Raw genomic sequence first — 15427 nt, 5'->3', positions numbered from 1 at the left:
TCTCTAGTTGCATCCATGTTGCTGCAGATGGCATTATTTCATTCATTTTTATGGCTGAGTAATATTCCATTGTATATACATACCACATCTTCTTTATCCATTCATCTGTCGGTGGACATTTAGGGTGTTTCCATGTCTTGGCTATTGTGAATAGTGCTGCTATGAACATAGCATGAATCTTTTTGAATTATAGTTTTCTCTGGATATGTGCCCCTTTTTCTTTAATCATAGAATTTTAATGCCTGACAAGGCCTTAGATGTATGAGAGCAGGTGGGTTGAGACCGATATGCCCAAGGCCACACAGGAGGAGGAACTGTCCAACACTCAGTGGCCTGACTCCCAGCTCTGTGTTCTTTCTTCGGCATCACGTTGCCTCTCCATGGAAAACGAGGTTGTCCTTTTCAGGCTCTGTTGAAATATTAACTTTCCAGCATTTTGGACTCCACTACCTTGGGGAGTTGTTGTGGTATTAACTACACAGAACTTTCCTTTTAAAAAAAATTGGGGATAGTCATGTGGTTGATGAAGCCTAATTTTAGCCACTATCACAACAAATGAAAAATGACCATTATTACCACAAGGACTTCAAGGTAAGCTAGAGCACATTGCCTACTTGCTTTTCTAATTTTCTTTCAAGCTTTGTTCATTTCGTCATTTCCAATGGACTCATTCATATGAAAGTAGAAAACATGAAATTAATTTTCTTAAGATGGAAACTAGACAACATTTGGCAACAACAACAGCATCAAACTCAGCGCACTAGGACCTTGTCTTTGCACAGGAGACAAGAGAAATGGGTGGAGAATGTGGAGGTTTGCAATAGAATTTGTAGCTAGCTTCACCTCCAGAGAAGGTGTCTCCATGAAGCTAGAGGTCCTCCAGTGACCTGAGACCAGATTTCGAGGTCCTAATCCAGATGTGTGCATACGGCTCTAGGTTGAAGTACGTACCATGGCTTTGCCTCTATGTATATTTACCCACAGATCTTTTGGGGAAGATTTTTAATAAATTGCTCCTGGAATATTGTTGGCTTTAAGGAAACCTTGGTGTCTTTACTGAAGAAGAGAGTTTTCCTCTCAGTGTCAATATTATTTCCTGAGCTTGCCATTGAGTACAGCTCACAATGGTAAAACTAGATATTTAGAATGGCTTTGGATCAGAAGTAGGGCCCAAATGGCTGCCTGTCCATTCAGGTTCTTTAATGTGAGGAATATAAATAGAATCCCTGGAGCTGGAATCTCACATTTAGAAAACCCATCAGTAATATTCTTGTTACACTTTGACTATCCATTGATGATCTGTGTCTCACTCACAGGAAAACCAACAAAAATGAAATCGTATATTTTTTATTTTGTAATGGGATTAGGTAATGGCCCAATTATGTTCAGCCTCACCTAGTAAAGGATCTCTCTAATTAGTGGACAGAAGTTGCAGGGAAGCTATGACCTTTGGTTCCTCCTTTTACTAAGGGAAAAGGCCTTATACTGTGCGAGGGGGGTCATGATGAGATGGTTCCTGAAATCCACTAAGTAGGGTAATAAATATATTCTGACAACTGTTGATTTTTCTGTGAGATAAACCAGAAGACCATTTTGCTGACTTCAGCAAGTGCTCAGATTGTGGTAGACTCATCAATGCTATTTTTTTTGTCCTTTATACTTGGGATTCCTCCCTGAGTTTCCTTGTAAAACGGGGATCAGTGGAAGGATGGGAACTGCTTTGACAAGCTTCTAGTAATTTCCTGCCTCCAGGAAAAACAGGTAGATAATCAAAATGGGCCTGTGTGGCCTGAGCTTCTCTTCCAAAGGAAATGCAAACAATGTCCTTCACAGACAGTTCCAATGTCAACCTTAATAAAAAGTAAAGAGTTTGGGCTTCCCTGGTGGCACAGTGGTTGAGAGTCCGCCTGCCAATGCAGGGGACACGGGTTCGAGCCCTGGTCTGGGAAGATCCCACATGCCGTGGAGCAACTGGGCCCGTGAGCCACAGCTACTGAGCCTGCGTGTCTGGGGCCTGTGCTCCGCAATAAGAGAGGCCGCGATAATGAGAGGCCCACGCACCGCGATGAAGAGTGGTCCCCGCATGCTGCAACTGGAGAAAGCCCTCGCACAGAAATGGAGACCCAACACAGCCATAAATAAATAAATTAATTAATTAATTTAAAAAATTAAAAAAAAAAAGTAAAGAGTTAGAAATTATATTGATAAGCAATACGTAATAAGCAAAGAGTTCTCCTGAATCAGAAAAAAAGATGTAACCAATTGAAATCAGATGGGTATTAACAAGAAGACCTGCTCTGCTGGTTCTTCCCCAGTCCTTGAGTAGGGTCAAATAGCACAGTGAAAAAGGTCAGAAAAAAGATGCCTGGCAAGATTATGAATACCACTCGCATTCTACTTCCTAATATCTCTTGAATCTACCAGGTTCTGTCCATCCTACTGCCACTATCTTGGTCAAAACCTCCATTTTCCCTCCAATGGACTTCTTGCCATGGCCTCCCAGTTGGTCTCCCTGCATGGATTCAGCAGGAAATGATTTCTTCAAACTGCAAGTCAGGTCACAGTGATCTCCTATACTTCTTTATGTGACCTGCAAGGCCCTGCAATGGCCTAGCAGCCTAGTGGTTCTCAATCTCAGAAGTATTTCCCCCAAGGGGCCTTTGGCAGTATCTGGAGACATTCTTGGTCATCCCACTGGGCTGTATTGTTGGCATATGGTGATTGTGCTGCCAGCCATCCACAAGGCACAGGACAGAACTCCACATCAAAGAATTTTCTGGCCCCAAATGTCAATAGTGCGGAGGTTGCCAGCCCAGCCCTAGCCCCTGCCCACCCCTCATCTTGGACCACTCTCCTCCTGACTTATGCTTCAGGCATGGTGGATTTCTTTGTTTCACAAAATTTCCATCTTATCTCCCATTTTCAGTCCCTCGTGTATGTTATTTTCCCTGAAGGATATAGTCCCTCTCCTACAACTCTACCCTCTCATGACCTAAACGTTATGTTGAGTCCCTTCCACAGGGAAACCTTGTCCAACATCCACCCAGTCTCTTATACACTAACAAGCATATTCAGGGTCGTTTCCAAACCTGGGTGGAGCTGATCATGAAATCCTCAGTACTGGCAGCTGGCCGGCGAGAGAGGGCTGTGATGGACACCGGTTCTGCAGGGCATGGAGCAGACACAGCTGAGTGCTGATCCTTCCCCGCTTCAGTTTTCTATTTGAAATCATTATTAACTGACAGACATTTTACTCAAATAAATTCCAAGCACCATCTATGCTCCAGCGATTGTGTCAGGTAAAGAAGGGCACGAAGAATACCAAGATGAACATAACATGCTCTCACATCGTGTATTGTTCAAAGTGCTCTACCAATTGTGAAAAGCAGATGAGGAAGTGACTAATCTGATCTCTACTGGTGTTCGTAATCATACAATAAATTTTCACTGAGTATCTACTAAACGCCAAGCATTGTGCAAGGTGCAGGGCATGCTAAAGGCAAATAGCAAACCGTTTTTACTCTTAAGGTATTTCCTATCCAGTGGAAATAATAGCTAATTTTACTGGGCTTCACAATTCCTTCACCTGTATTGTATCTCATTCCTTTCCTCACACTTTCCACATGAATTTGATGTTATAATTATGCCAAATTAACAGAGGAGGAAGCTGAGCTTTGGAGAAGACAGTTAAATAGAATGAAATATTTTGAGTGAAGGGCCCACATCTGCCTTATTTGTTGTTGTAACTCAAGTGGCCAGCTCAGAGTGGGTGGTCATTATGTATTTGTTGAGTGAATGAGTGAACTTCCTTGCCAAAGGTCACAGCTTAGTAAGTGATGCACTAGGATTCCCTGCCTTCCAAATTCATACTCATTCTTCCACATCAGATCCTTGAAATGGTTTCATGTCTGCCTTTACTTAATGTCCGTTTGTCTACTAGGTGTTTAATCCATGAGGTATAAGAAGGAGACATATAAGAGGAAAGGGGAAAGAGACATGCAGGCAAAGCAAAAGGGATGCTCATGATTCATTGTTTCTCTCTCTCCCTTCAGCTAGTTAGAAGCCCCTGGAATAACAGGCTAGTGCTTTAATGAATCCCTTTGGCCCCCCTGTTAATGGCAAAGAGTATTCAATTTTACACGGAAGTTATAACAGAGGAAAACTTCCACAGCAGAAGGAGTCCTTTAAAATTATGTTTCATTTTCACAACTATAGACATAAATTTAAGTAAATGAGATCTCTCCTGTTAGTTGTGAAGGTTTTGATGGTTTCATTAATCCCATGATATGCCTTGGGTGTTAACTATAGTTGACTTTTGGAAGTAGGGTCAGGAAAGTTAGTGAAGGGGAAATTATACAACAAGGTGGGTTTTTTTCCCTTAAATTGTTGAATACATGTTCTTTTGGAAAAAAACACTAATTCAAAAAGATATATGCACCCCAATGTTCACAGCAGCATTATTTACAATTGCCAAGATATGGTAGCAACCTAAGTGTCCATTATTAGATGAATGGATAAAGAAGATGTGGTACATACACACACACACACACACACACACACACACACACACACACACACAGGAATATTACTCAGCCATAAAAAAGCACAACATTTTGCCATTTACAGCAACATGGATGGACTTAGTGGGCATTATACTAACTGAAGTAAGTCAGACAGAGAAAGACAAATACTGTATGATATCACTTATATATGGAATCTAAAAAATACAACAAACTAGTAAATAAAACAAAAAAGAAGCAGACTCACAGATATAAAGAACAAACTAGTGGTTACCAGTTGGGGGGGCAGTGGAGGGGGAAGTATAAACTACTGGGTGTAAGATAGGCTGCAGGATGTATTGTACAACATGGGGAATATAGCCAATATTTTGTAATAACTGTACATGGAAAGTAACTTTTAAAATTGTGTAAAAAAACTTTTTTTAAATTTTTAAAGAGTTCTTTTGGGGAAGATCTTATGGGAGCTTTGTATAGAGTATATGAGTAATTGTAATGGTGTCAAGAAGATATACACACACACATACACACATATACGTGCTGTGTCATTAGTAACTCATTTTGAATAATTATATACTGAGGGTGAAAATTAGTCCTGGCATTTGTGTCATATTAATCCAACCCTGGACAGGTCATGAGCATTGGAAACCTGATACAAAATGGTCTGCCATTCATAACTCCAAACCTTTCTTTTTTGGAGTCACGGTTGTGAGTTGTGGATGTTACAGATGGTGGCGATTGTACATGTGGCCAAACTTGACATCGTTATGATTATCTAACCTTAAACTGAGAACTACTGCCAGGCAGTCTTGTCTGAAAAGCTCTTAGGCATCAACACTGCAGGAAGACCATGACATAGTATCTGAGGATAGGCTTGCAGAGGCTGCCAGAATTATTCTCCCTCCATCAAAGGAGTTTAAGCCCCAAACCTAAGCTCTAAATGCAATCTAGCAGTTACGTTTGCCTGTTCCTGCCTGCCATAAAGCGCATGACCATGTAAGTGTGATACTTGGTAAACTTTTAGAAGGTGAAAGGGAGCTAGGCCCAAGCCATGACGGTTTTTAGAGGAAAATATGGAAGAAGAGAGCCGAGGACCTTTTTTTTTTTTTTTTTTTTTTTTAATTTGAGGATGTAAGGAGGAATTAATAGAAGTTCAAAATCAATTCTGAGGAACTAGAGCATAATCAAGACGCACTTCCTGGCTACTGACATCATTGACCAAGAGGCAGGTCCAATTTGAGATAGGACATCAAGACTTCTGCATGGTGATTCTCTGCATTTAGTGTAATCAGTGCCAGTCAGTCTGAGAGTCTGTTCAGGAGAGTATGAAAGATACCAGAACAGATTCTGGTTCAGGAACTGCTAGGAGAAAATGGGAAGAAGGAAGTAGGTCAAGTTCCTATTCACCTCTGTATTAGTTTCCTAGGGCTGCCACAAAGTACCACATACCAGTTGGCTTAAAATAGCAGAAATTTATTCTTTCATCATACTGGAGACTAGAAATCTGAAATCAAGGTTTTAGCAGGGTTGGTTCCTTCTGTATACTCTGAGGGAGACAGCTGTTCCATGCCCCTCTCCTAGCTTCTGGTGGTTGCCCACTATCCTTGGAGTTCCCTGACTTGAATATACATCACTCCAGTCTCTGCCTGCATCATTATATGGCATTCTCTCTCTGTCTCTGAATCTCTCTCTCTCTATAAGGACACCAGTTATTAGATTTAGGATGCACTCTAATACAGTACAACCTCATCTTAACTTGATTGCATCTGCCAAATAAGCTCATATTACAGGGACCAAAGATGAGGACTTCAGCATATCTTTCTGGGGGAGACAATTCAACTCATGGCAACCTCCTTCCCTCTCTTATGCTAGGGTGTCTTCCACTTGTCTTCACCCAGCTGCCACTCATTCCTGATATGTCACAACCCTAGCTGTCACAAGACTTGAACATCCCTTTGAGCTGTCTCTCACATAGTGGACACTGTCTGGGTCGCTGTTCGCCTGCAGCAGGCTGGATTTGTGATTTGGACTGCTGGCCCTTTCTTTGCTCTGGGTGGGAGTGGGTGGGGTGAGGGGATGGGGGGAGCAGCGTCACACTTGTCTCATCGTTCCCAGATCCCTCCCAGGTAGCATTGCTTGCATCCGGGCATCCGGGCTGTGTCTGTCATCAGCAATGAGGCCTCAGCTTGTCTCTGAGCAATGAGTTTGCCACTTATGAAGAGTTTGCAGTCATTTTGCATCCTCCTTTTCATGTCTTTCTTTGTTCTCTGTTACACTCAAATTCGGACAAAAGAAAGGACAAAAATAGGGACTCACAGCTAAACACTGATACTGTTATGTGTGAAATCTTTGTTGCAACTTCCCGTATAAAACATTTTTCTCTCTCAGTAATACTTTGCAGTACCATGAGATTCTGAAGGGAGGGAGAAATGTTTTGCTGTTGATTGCTATATAACTTGGGAACTATCACTATTCTTTAGAGTACAGAGGTGACAATCTCTAACATTAATGCACAGTTCCAAGGGGGACTGTATACTGGGATTCATATTTTCATATTTTCAATATAATTGAAGGAGGGGATCCTACCGTAATAGAAGCTGTAGCTATGAGTAACTATACAAGTCCCACAAATCCAATGCTCTTTTGAATTAATTTAATTTAATAAAGCCATAATTTCCAGTTTCCTATGTAATCTGAACTTAATTTTTTTAGAATAATAAAGTCCAGAGTTTGAAGGAAAAAAAATTTTTTTTGCTGAGATAGATGGGAATAGTAAGAACTAAAAGAGAAGAAAATTATGCCTTCCAAACGCTATCTCAATAACAAGAAGCAGATAAAAGACTTTCTGTTTTGCTAGCATCTTCTTATTTTTACTACAGCTAAAATATTTTTAAAGAGAGGGTTATTGATAAGAAAATTTTTGAACACAAAATAAATTTCTAGTCATCACAAAGGCTTTTCTTCAACTGTCTGCTAAAATAGAAATCTTTACAGGAAGAAACAACAACAACAACAGGAAAATCACCTTAAAATGGACATGGAAAGCACCAGACTCCATGAAAATATTCCCATCTTGCCTGCTTCCTTATTTGTATTGTGTTACATTTCCTGCAAAACGATTTTGTTATTGTTTCAATGTACAGAAATGCAAATTTATTTGCCTGACCAAGTGCAAATACTAAGCCATTGAGTAGAAAGAAGTGGTTGTTTCCAAATTAAGGACTTAACAATTTTCTGGCCCTGAAGACCCTCCCAGGATGCTGTGAAATGCACAGCCACGTCTGAAATCTGAAAAAGTGTTCTGTGTCCCCTGTGGTCAGTTCTGCTACGGAAAGAGGTCTTTCCTCCCTCTCTTGGGGGAGGCCATTGCCGGCCTCACTCTCGAATTCTTTATTTGCATGTGCTAGCCTTTTTATTGCAAATAGGGCTCTAAATCTTACTTTAGAAATGGATATTGCACTGTGTGCAGGTGCCTGCGCGGTAGAAGCTATCAATAATGTTAGTTATGAAAAGCTGATCATAAGTGTTTTTAGTCCATTAGCCATTTCGCTTTATTTATGTCCCCTTTCAGGCAGGATTTGAAGCCAATATTCAAAAGATGAAGTTTGGATGAAGAGCAACACAGGAGGGTATAAAACACTGTCACATCTTTTCATGCTAGAAAATATTTCTTCCTTATATTATTATTTTTTTTAACAGCTCCTAAAAATAAGTAACCTCTGGGGGAATGAGGAAGGCAGAAAGAGGAACTGGGCCAAGCATAGATATATTTAACACCTATTTATCCATCTATCCATGTATCTATCCATCTCTCCCTTTTCTATCGTTACATTTAATTACCTTTAACGCACATTACCAAATTTTAAAAATTACTTATCACACCCGCAATGTACCTACAGGCAAATTGGACCCATTTTGCTTCATTTCAGCTCCTAACAGGAATTCAGTTCATGATTTATTAATAAAGTCCTATTTGCTCTTATGAGCTGCTTTATTTTCCAAAGAGCCTGCCGTCTAAACAGTTCAACCTGCAGGGAAAGAAGGTTTCTGTACCTTTTCCTGGTGGACAGTGGCCACCAACTGTTGAGATTGCTGGTGTGTGGTCACCAATTTAATGCATCCCCGAAGCCACTGCCTGATCCTCCCGCAGAGAGAAGCACGTGCAAACGTCAGCCCACGGGCTTCGCTCCAAGCTTCCCCCCAGCGTAGGTAACACGGCCTTAGCGATCACTTCCAGAGATTCGCTCCCGTTTCACAAAAAATGCCCACGGAGAGCAGGAGAAGAAACCAGACTGGCGAGGAAAAGGATGTCTTGAATCATCTAACTTTCTGTCATATTAAAACGCATCATAATATAAAAGCAAAGGAGAATGCATTTTTTTTTCCAGGAGGTTAATAGGCATTTGGGGGTCTTTTAAGAAAAGAATCAAATGTTTAGTCTAATGTCCCAAACCGGTAAAAGACATGTTGTAACTCAGTGTTGGGCCCCATGCTTCATTTGAGCTCTGCACATTTAATGGTGAGTCCCTGACTTTCATGTTAATTTTCATGAATGACGACACATAAATGATGTTTTAAATCCCCGTGCAGACCCAGATGAAGGTGAACCCTAGCAACCTGAGTTACCTAGTCCTTCTCTGTGGACTCATTTCTAATTGAATGTTAAGATCAAAGTTTAAGTTTATAAGAAAGAAAAAACAAGTGCAGATAAATAGTTATTATCTGACATCCGTATGAAAATTCATGACCTGCCGTTTTATCAGAGACCTTCTAAGAATTCTAATTGTGAAGTCTGCGGAGCTATTAAATGGCTAGTACACTTCAGTCTCTTGATAAGAAGTGAGTTAAATAATTGTCCTGTTTAACTTGTGCTTGTTAACCTTTAAGGTCAACTAGTTTGAACATACGTTTAATGAAATCCTGGAGCCAGAATTTATGATACCGCTGCTGAATGTTAAATTGGACAATTTACATAAGCAGGACATTAACCTTCTGAGCACTAAATAGCATTTTAGCACTTAGCCACTGGGGACAATAAGGAACATGTTCTATATATTTGTGATAAGCTTGCCTGGAAACTCTCATGATGACCAATTGGCCTACCAAGTTTAGCAGCATAATTAAATGAATGGACTCAGCCCAAGTAAATGATCAGTGCTGTGTACAGTACATCATTATAGTCCGAAGGAAGAAAAAAAGATATGAATAATTTAATAATACATTACTAATTTATCAATGCTAAGTGACTTCGAGGTGGCTCTTTGTAGTTCATTGTTTTCAATTTGATATTTGATTGACTGCTCATGTGATTAAGACTGAATGTATTTCATTTCTTACCAGAAATATATAAAAGCAGTAGATTTGATTTGATTGTTTTGAGCTGAGATGTGTGGGGTCTTCTGCTTTGGTGAGATTACAAAATACCTACTACTGTGCACTGATTAGCAGGTAAACTAGGCATTTGTCACAATCAGATGTGATGTGTGTAGTCCCTACTCCTTGGTAGCCTTCCTGAGGGGAGGGCACTAACCCCTGTGTTGGGCATAAGCCCAGCTTGCCACACAGCAGCAATTACCATTACGCTTTGGAAGGGTCAAGCACCGGGGAAAGCAATTTGCGCTTCACCCAGGAATGTTCCTGCTGATTGTGGACAATCAATCCGCTGGGCTGGCTGTCCAGGAGTTGCATTCTGTAAACTCGGTCTAATACTCGGGCGTACTGCTGGCCAAGCATGTATCTGGGGAAACAGTACGTTACCCTGCGGCCAGCTGGGGCCCCTGCCCCTCGGACTTCTGGGGTAAACCTGGATCCCAATCCATGTCTGTGACAGTCCAAGATTCTTCCTTATATTTCTGAGAGGTCCTGGGTTTTTACTTCCTGTGCATCTCTCTCTTAACCTCACTCTCATTCTCCCTGTCTCTATTGCCTTGAGAGACCCTGTGTGTGTTGTCCTCAGCTTTTTAGGTTGCTTCTTCTAAACGCTACTCATGTCCGCCATTCTGTGATTCTAATGACAAGCGGTCTGGTGAGGTCACATTGCTGAGCGCCCTATCTTTCGCTGGTCTCAGCCTTTATCCACTCCTCTCTCCTCTTCACCTTCTTCTTTAAAGGAACAAGATTGTTTCCCTCCATCTTGCCGAGGTCCCTCTCACGTTTACCTTCTACCCCAAAGAAACCACCATTTCTGCAAACAAACATTTTCCCCTTTCTAAAGGAGAAATCATAAATATTTTCACATCTAGTTGCAAAAGAATGGGAATATGGTACAAAGTGAAGTGGATATTTGGCAGATATTTGGTTGATCTGCTTGGCGTGGCAAGTCAGGCTATACGTGGTAAGTCCTCCCTTTCTGAAGACATGGCTTCCTAATCTGAACCAGAGCCTGCTTCAGCAACAACAAACAATAACAATTCCTTGCATTTTTACACTTCAGAGAATGCTTTACTGTATATTATCTCATCTCATCCTTGAGAATCTATGAGATACTGTTATACCAATTTCCCATACATGAAATTGTAGCTAAAAGATTTAAGTCCCTTACACAAACCCTGCCCTGCTAGTTGGTGACAGAGCCAAATTAAATTTTTTTTTTGTCTGTTTCCAAGTCCAATGCTTCTAGGTTGGCATGACCCATGTGTTCCAATCATTGTTCAGATCCACAAACATAGATTGCACACCTATTATTATTTACTAATGTTAAAATACTTTTAAGTAATTTATGTACATGATAAAAGATAGAACAATACAAATAATTATGTAGTAAAAAGTAGACTTTCTCTTTTCTCTGAATCACAGTTAACCCTCTCCAGAGACAATACCAGGATCTTGTAGATCTCTCCAGTGATACTCTATTTTGCATGAATTTGTATGTCTATCTTTTAAGATCTGTTTGGTAACTTACTGGTCATACTAGTCAGAGCCTTGATTTTTCATGTAACAGTATGTCTTGGTGACTGATCTGTATTAGCACACATTAATCTATTTAATTTCTTTTAAGGTTGCACAGTACTCTATTGTATGTATTTGTCATAATTTATTTATTCTTCTGGTTCCATCTAAATTTTGTGTCTTTTCCTATTACACACAATTTTAAAATCTTTGTAATACATTTTTATATTTGAATTCAAGTATATCTGGAAGATTAATTTCTTATTTGAAAAGAATCATTTCTGATACTATTCCTGGCCATGCACTGGTTACTCAGCTTGGCGCCAAACTACCCCATTACAGAAAGCAAGCTATCCTATTAAAGTGTGTTCTATTTTGCACTCAGTTGATTTAACTTCATTCCATCTTTCTAAAGTAAGCTATCTCTGGGTTTGATAACCAGAATTAGGAATATAGCAGAACATTGGGAAGTTAATTGAGAGTATCTGGCCAAGGTAGAGTCAAGTGGACATAGTAAAGGGTTTAGACTCTGAAATAACACAGACCTGGATTCAAGTGGTAACTCGACTGATTACTAGCTGTATAATGTGGGCAAGTTACCTAGGCTCTAAGTCTGTTTTTTGCATTCTTCTCTACGTGGCTAATAACAGCACCGACATTCATATAACTGTAGCAGTATGAAATTACATAATGCTTGTAAATGCACAGTTTCTGGCTCACAGTAAGCAGTCAAAAAATCTTAACTATTGTGGGCTATGAATATTGTTTAAACTTTACAGAATAATCGACCAGATAGCTGAGTCAATCCCAGACAAAATTTGATTGTTCATTTTTAATTTAAAACTGTTTACATCAAGCTATTGCTTGACAATTTTTACTTGGTCAGAATACAGCCAGACAATTCTTTTGACCTAACATTGTTTAGAACTGTCTTATAAGTAGATATGGTCCAAGCTTTAGCAACTACTATATGCACACTGTTGTGTGAGAAAAGTATTACTGTGCAGATAAGTGTTTTCAACTGAGACCTTATACTAAAATATTTTATAGGCATGATGTCTTATTTTCCTTCTCTGTTGCTAGTTTGCTTTTATTATTAATTTTATATTGTTCTGTAATGTGAAAGGACTCAAGTATGGGATTGACAGATACATACTAACATATATAAAATAGATTAACAACAAGGATTTACTGTATAGCAAAGGAACTCTATTCAATACCTTGTAATAATCTATAATGGAAAAGAATAGAAAAAAGAATATATGTGTGTGTTTGTATATGTGTATACATATGTGTGTGTGTGTGTATAGAACCGAATCACTTTGCTGTACCCCGAAACTAACACAATATTGGAAATCAACTATACTTCAACTAAAAAAAAGTAGAATTCAATGGAAAGCAGTTTAGCTATATAAATCAAATATTACATGTGCATATTTTTGAACCCAGTGATTCTACTTCTAGAAATTTATGTAACAGAGATATTTGGAAAAATCTACAAATACTGTTCCTCATATTTGTGTTCTATTGCTTCCACTAATAAAAAAGTAATAGAGTAAGAAAAAAAAAAGAACTCAGAAAGAAGGCTTGGCCTTCACTACTTTGGAAACTGCCAGGTCCGTGTTTTTTATATAGTTAGAGAAAAGTAAAGGAAAGATAGAATCAAGTTGCTGGTCTTCCAGATGCCTAGCCTGACTGTGGAAAGATGGAATCCTTCCTCTCGAATTCTCTATGAGGATCACTCTGATCAAAAACCTGCCAAGATATTTAATTCCCACTTGGATTGTACGAGCCCTGCTCAAAATCTGCAAGTTTGCCTCTAGACGTTCCATGACATTTCAGCACAGTGAAAATGAAGTACTTGGATTTGAAGTCAGAGGACCTGAGTTTGTGTCTTATTTGGCTGCTTTTGCAGCCTGAGTGGGCAGTTGCTGAAGTCAGCTTCTTCATCTGTCAAGTTTTATAAAAATACTGACCCTACGTACCTCACAGGAGCAAATGAGGCGATGGAAGTTTTTGTGAATAACAGAACATGGGGAAAGTTTTAGCAATTATTGTTATTATGATTATCATTGAGACTGGAAATAATGTTCAGAGAGTCAGAGATAGTGTCTGAGGCCAGCAAAAGGAGTCATTTCTGGAATTAGCTGGCCCTTTTGTAATACTTTCCATTCTGTTCAGCATACCCTTCATCAGTATTTTCAGACCTCCTAGAGCTTTTCTATTGGCAGAACTTCTGTCTTACTCCAAAATCCAGCTTGACATTTATATGTACGTGTGTGTATTGACAATACTGCTGAATGGTTTTCTCACCTTTGTTACCACTCAGGTAGTATACTTTTAGCTGACACAGCTGAAACTATGAAAAGTCGGTTTCTTGTCTTTTAGATTTTTCCATCATCTCCCTCCTAGCCTGTCTCCCAAGGGCCTCCGACAAATCACCGTGTGTTCTGGATATGCAAAACCACTGGAATAATCGCCATATCAAGATGAAATGAGAAAGGTAACTTGCTGCAAAGAAACCCTATAAACTTTATTCTCTCAAAGCTAAACAGATGTGGTTTATGGATTAGCTGATAGTTTGGGTTAGTTAAACCGACAATCCTCTCTAATGTGTTTGATACTCAAGAGTTAAAGGTGTCACTGATTCTTTTTTTCTCCTAATTCTTCTAAAATGCTCAGTGGTTTCGAGTAATTTCTGGCCAACAGATGTAGTAAGAAAGTATTTCCATCTTTGCTTCTGCCTCTTCTTTGTAGCACACCTTCCCTTGAGAATATATCAATACATTAACATTTTTAGGATGATTAGGTATGGAGAATAACTATTTTTTTACTATATTATATTTTGTTTTTTAAATTTTCATTGAAATATAGTTGATTTACAATGTTGTGTTAGTTTCAGGTGTACAGCAAAGTGATTCAGTTATACATATACCTATATATCTATTCTTTTTTAGATTCTTTTCCATTATAGGTTATTACAAGATATTCAGTATGGTTCCCTGTGCTATATAGTAAGTAGGTCCTTGTCGGTTATCAATTTTATGTACAGTAGTGTGTATATTTTAATCCCAAATTCCTAATTTATCCCCCCAACCTTTCCCCTTTGGTAACCATAAGTTTGTGTTCTATGTCTGTGAGTCTAGTGAAACAGGTAGACTTTGGTACATAAATATCTATTTTGGAATCTGTAGCGCCCCCTAATGGTTGCCATGTTTATCCACTTAGAGTCGGCTTTCTCTCTTCAAACATACTACTTGCCAGACACGAGAAGAACAGTAGTTTGGGGACATTTTTCAAAGGATACAAATGATTTCATGGCCTTCTTATTGGCTAGTATAATCTTAGCTAGAGCATCTTTTCGATAAGCATTTGATGCCTTCATAAGCATATTTCCTTGTCTCCTATTTACTGTTCTTCCATGTTTCCTATATTTTCTTTCTTTTCTTGGCTTGGAATAAATTATTTAGTTGAGCACCTTACACTATCCCCAATCAACATCTGGCTAGAAATCTATACAGACAGATTTTTTCATCTGTAAGGACAAACTCAAAGAATTTGAAAATGAAAATGTTGGTGTAGCCATCTGAAAAGCTTTGAAACATTCTTTCAACTTTAGGGCTACCATCCCCCACTTTGCAAGGAACATGCTTCCTGTTAACTGGAAGGAAAAGAAATTTCTCTGGCACATTTTCCACTCAGCCTTCTTCTAGGTAATTCCCTTCATTGCTTTGGTAAGTCAATCACACTAACAGGTACCAGTGATTCTGTGCCTGCCTTGGGCTAAATAGAACAGGTGAAAAAACCCTTTCAGGTTGTCAGGTATTAATGTAAAATACCCCTAGACCTCACTGCTTATTCATCTTCATCTAGTTGACTAATGCTTTTTCCATGTTGTTACGTGTTGGTAAATTAAAGAAACCTTCCAGACAGTTCTGGCAACAGTTTACTGAAATGTACCTCATTAGTGAAGTTGAGCTGTCACATGAGTGTAATTTAATCCTATTGAATTATCACTCAAA

At 39.2% G+C, this 15427-nt stretch overlaps 1 long non-coding RNA gene across 3 annotated transcripts in view; it reads left to right on the top strand.

Annotated features, from left to right (window-relative positions):
• LOC309644573 overlaps window positions 1–15427 on the top strand; it is an 85165-nt gene that overhangs the window by 12564 nt on the left and 57174 nt on the right. The window contains exon 3 of one of the 3 annotated variants that reach the window (XR_014254499.1): window positions 13794–13908. The exons of the other annotated variants lie outside the window; for them this stretch is intronic. This is a non-coding gene — a long non-coding RNA (uncharacterized lncRNA). The remainder of the gene's footprint in view (window positions 1–13793; window positions 13909–15427) is intronic. 3 annotated transcript variants of the gene reach the window in all.

The sequence above is a fragment of the Balaenoptera physalus genome, assembly GCF_965194825.1.
Source record: "Balaenoptera physalus genome assembly, chromosome: 1".
NCBI classification, from domain to species: Eukaryota; Metazoa; Chordata; class Mammalia; order Artiodactyla; family Balaenopteridae; genus Balaenoptera; species Balaenoptera physalus.
The sequence above is the reverse complement of the archived record's forward strand: the minus strand, read 5'-3'. Positions and strand labels throughout refer to the sequence as shown.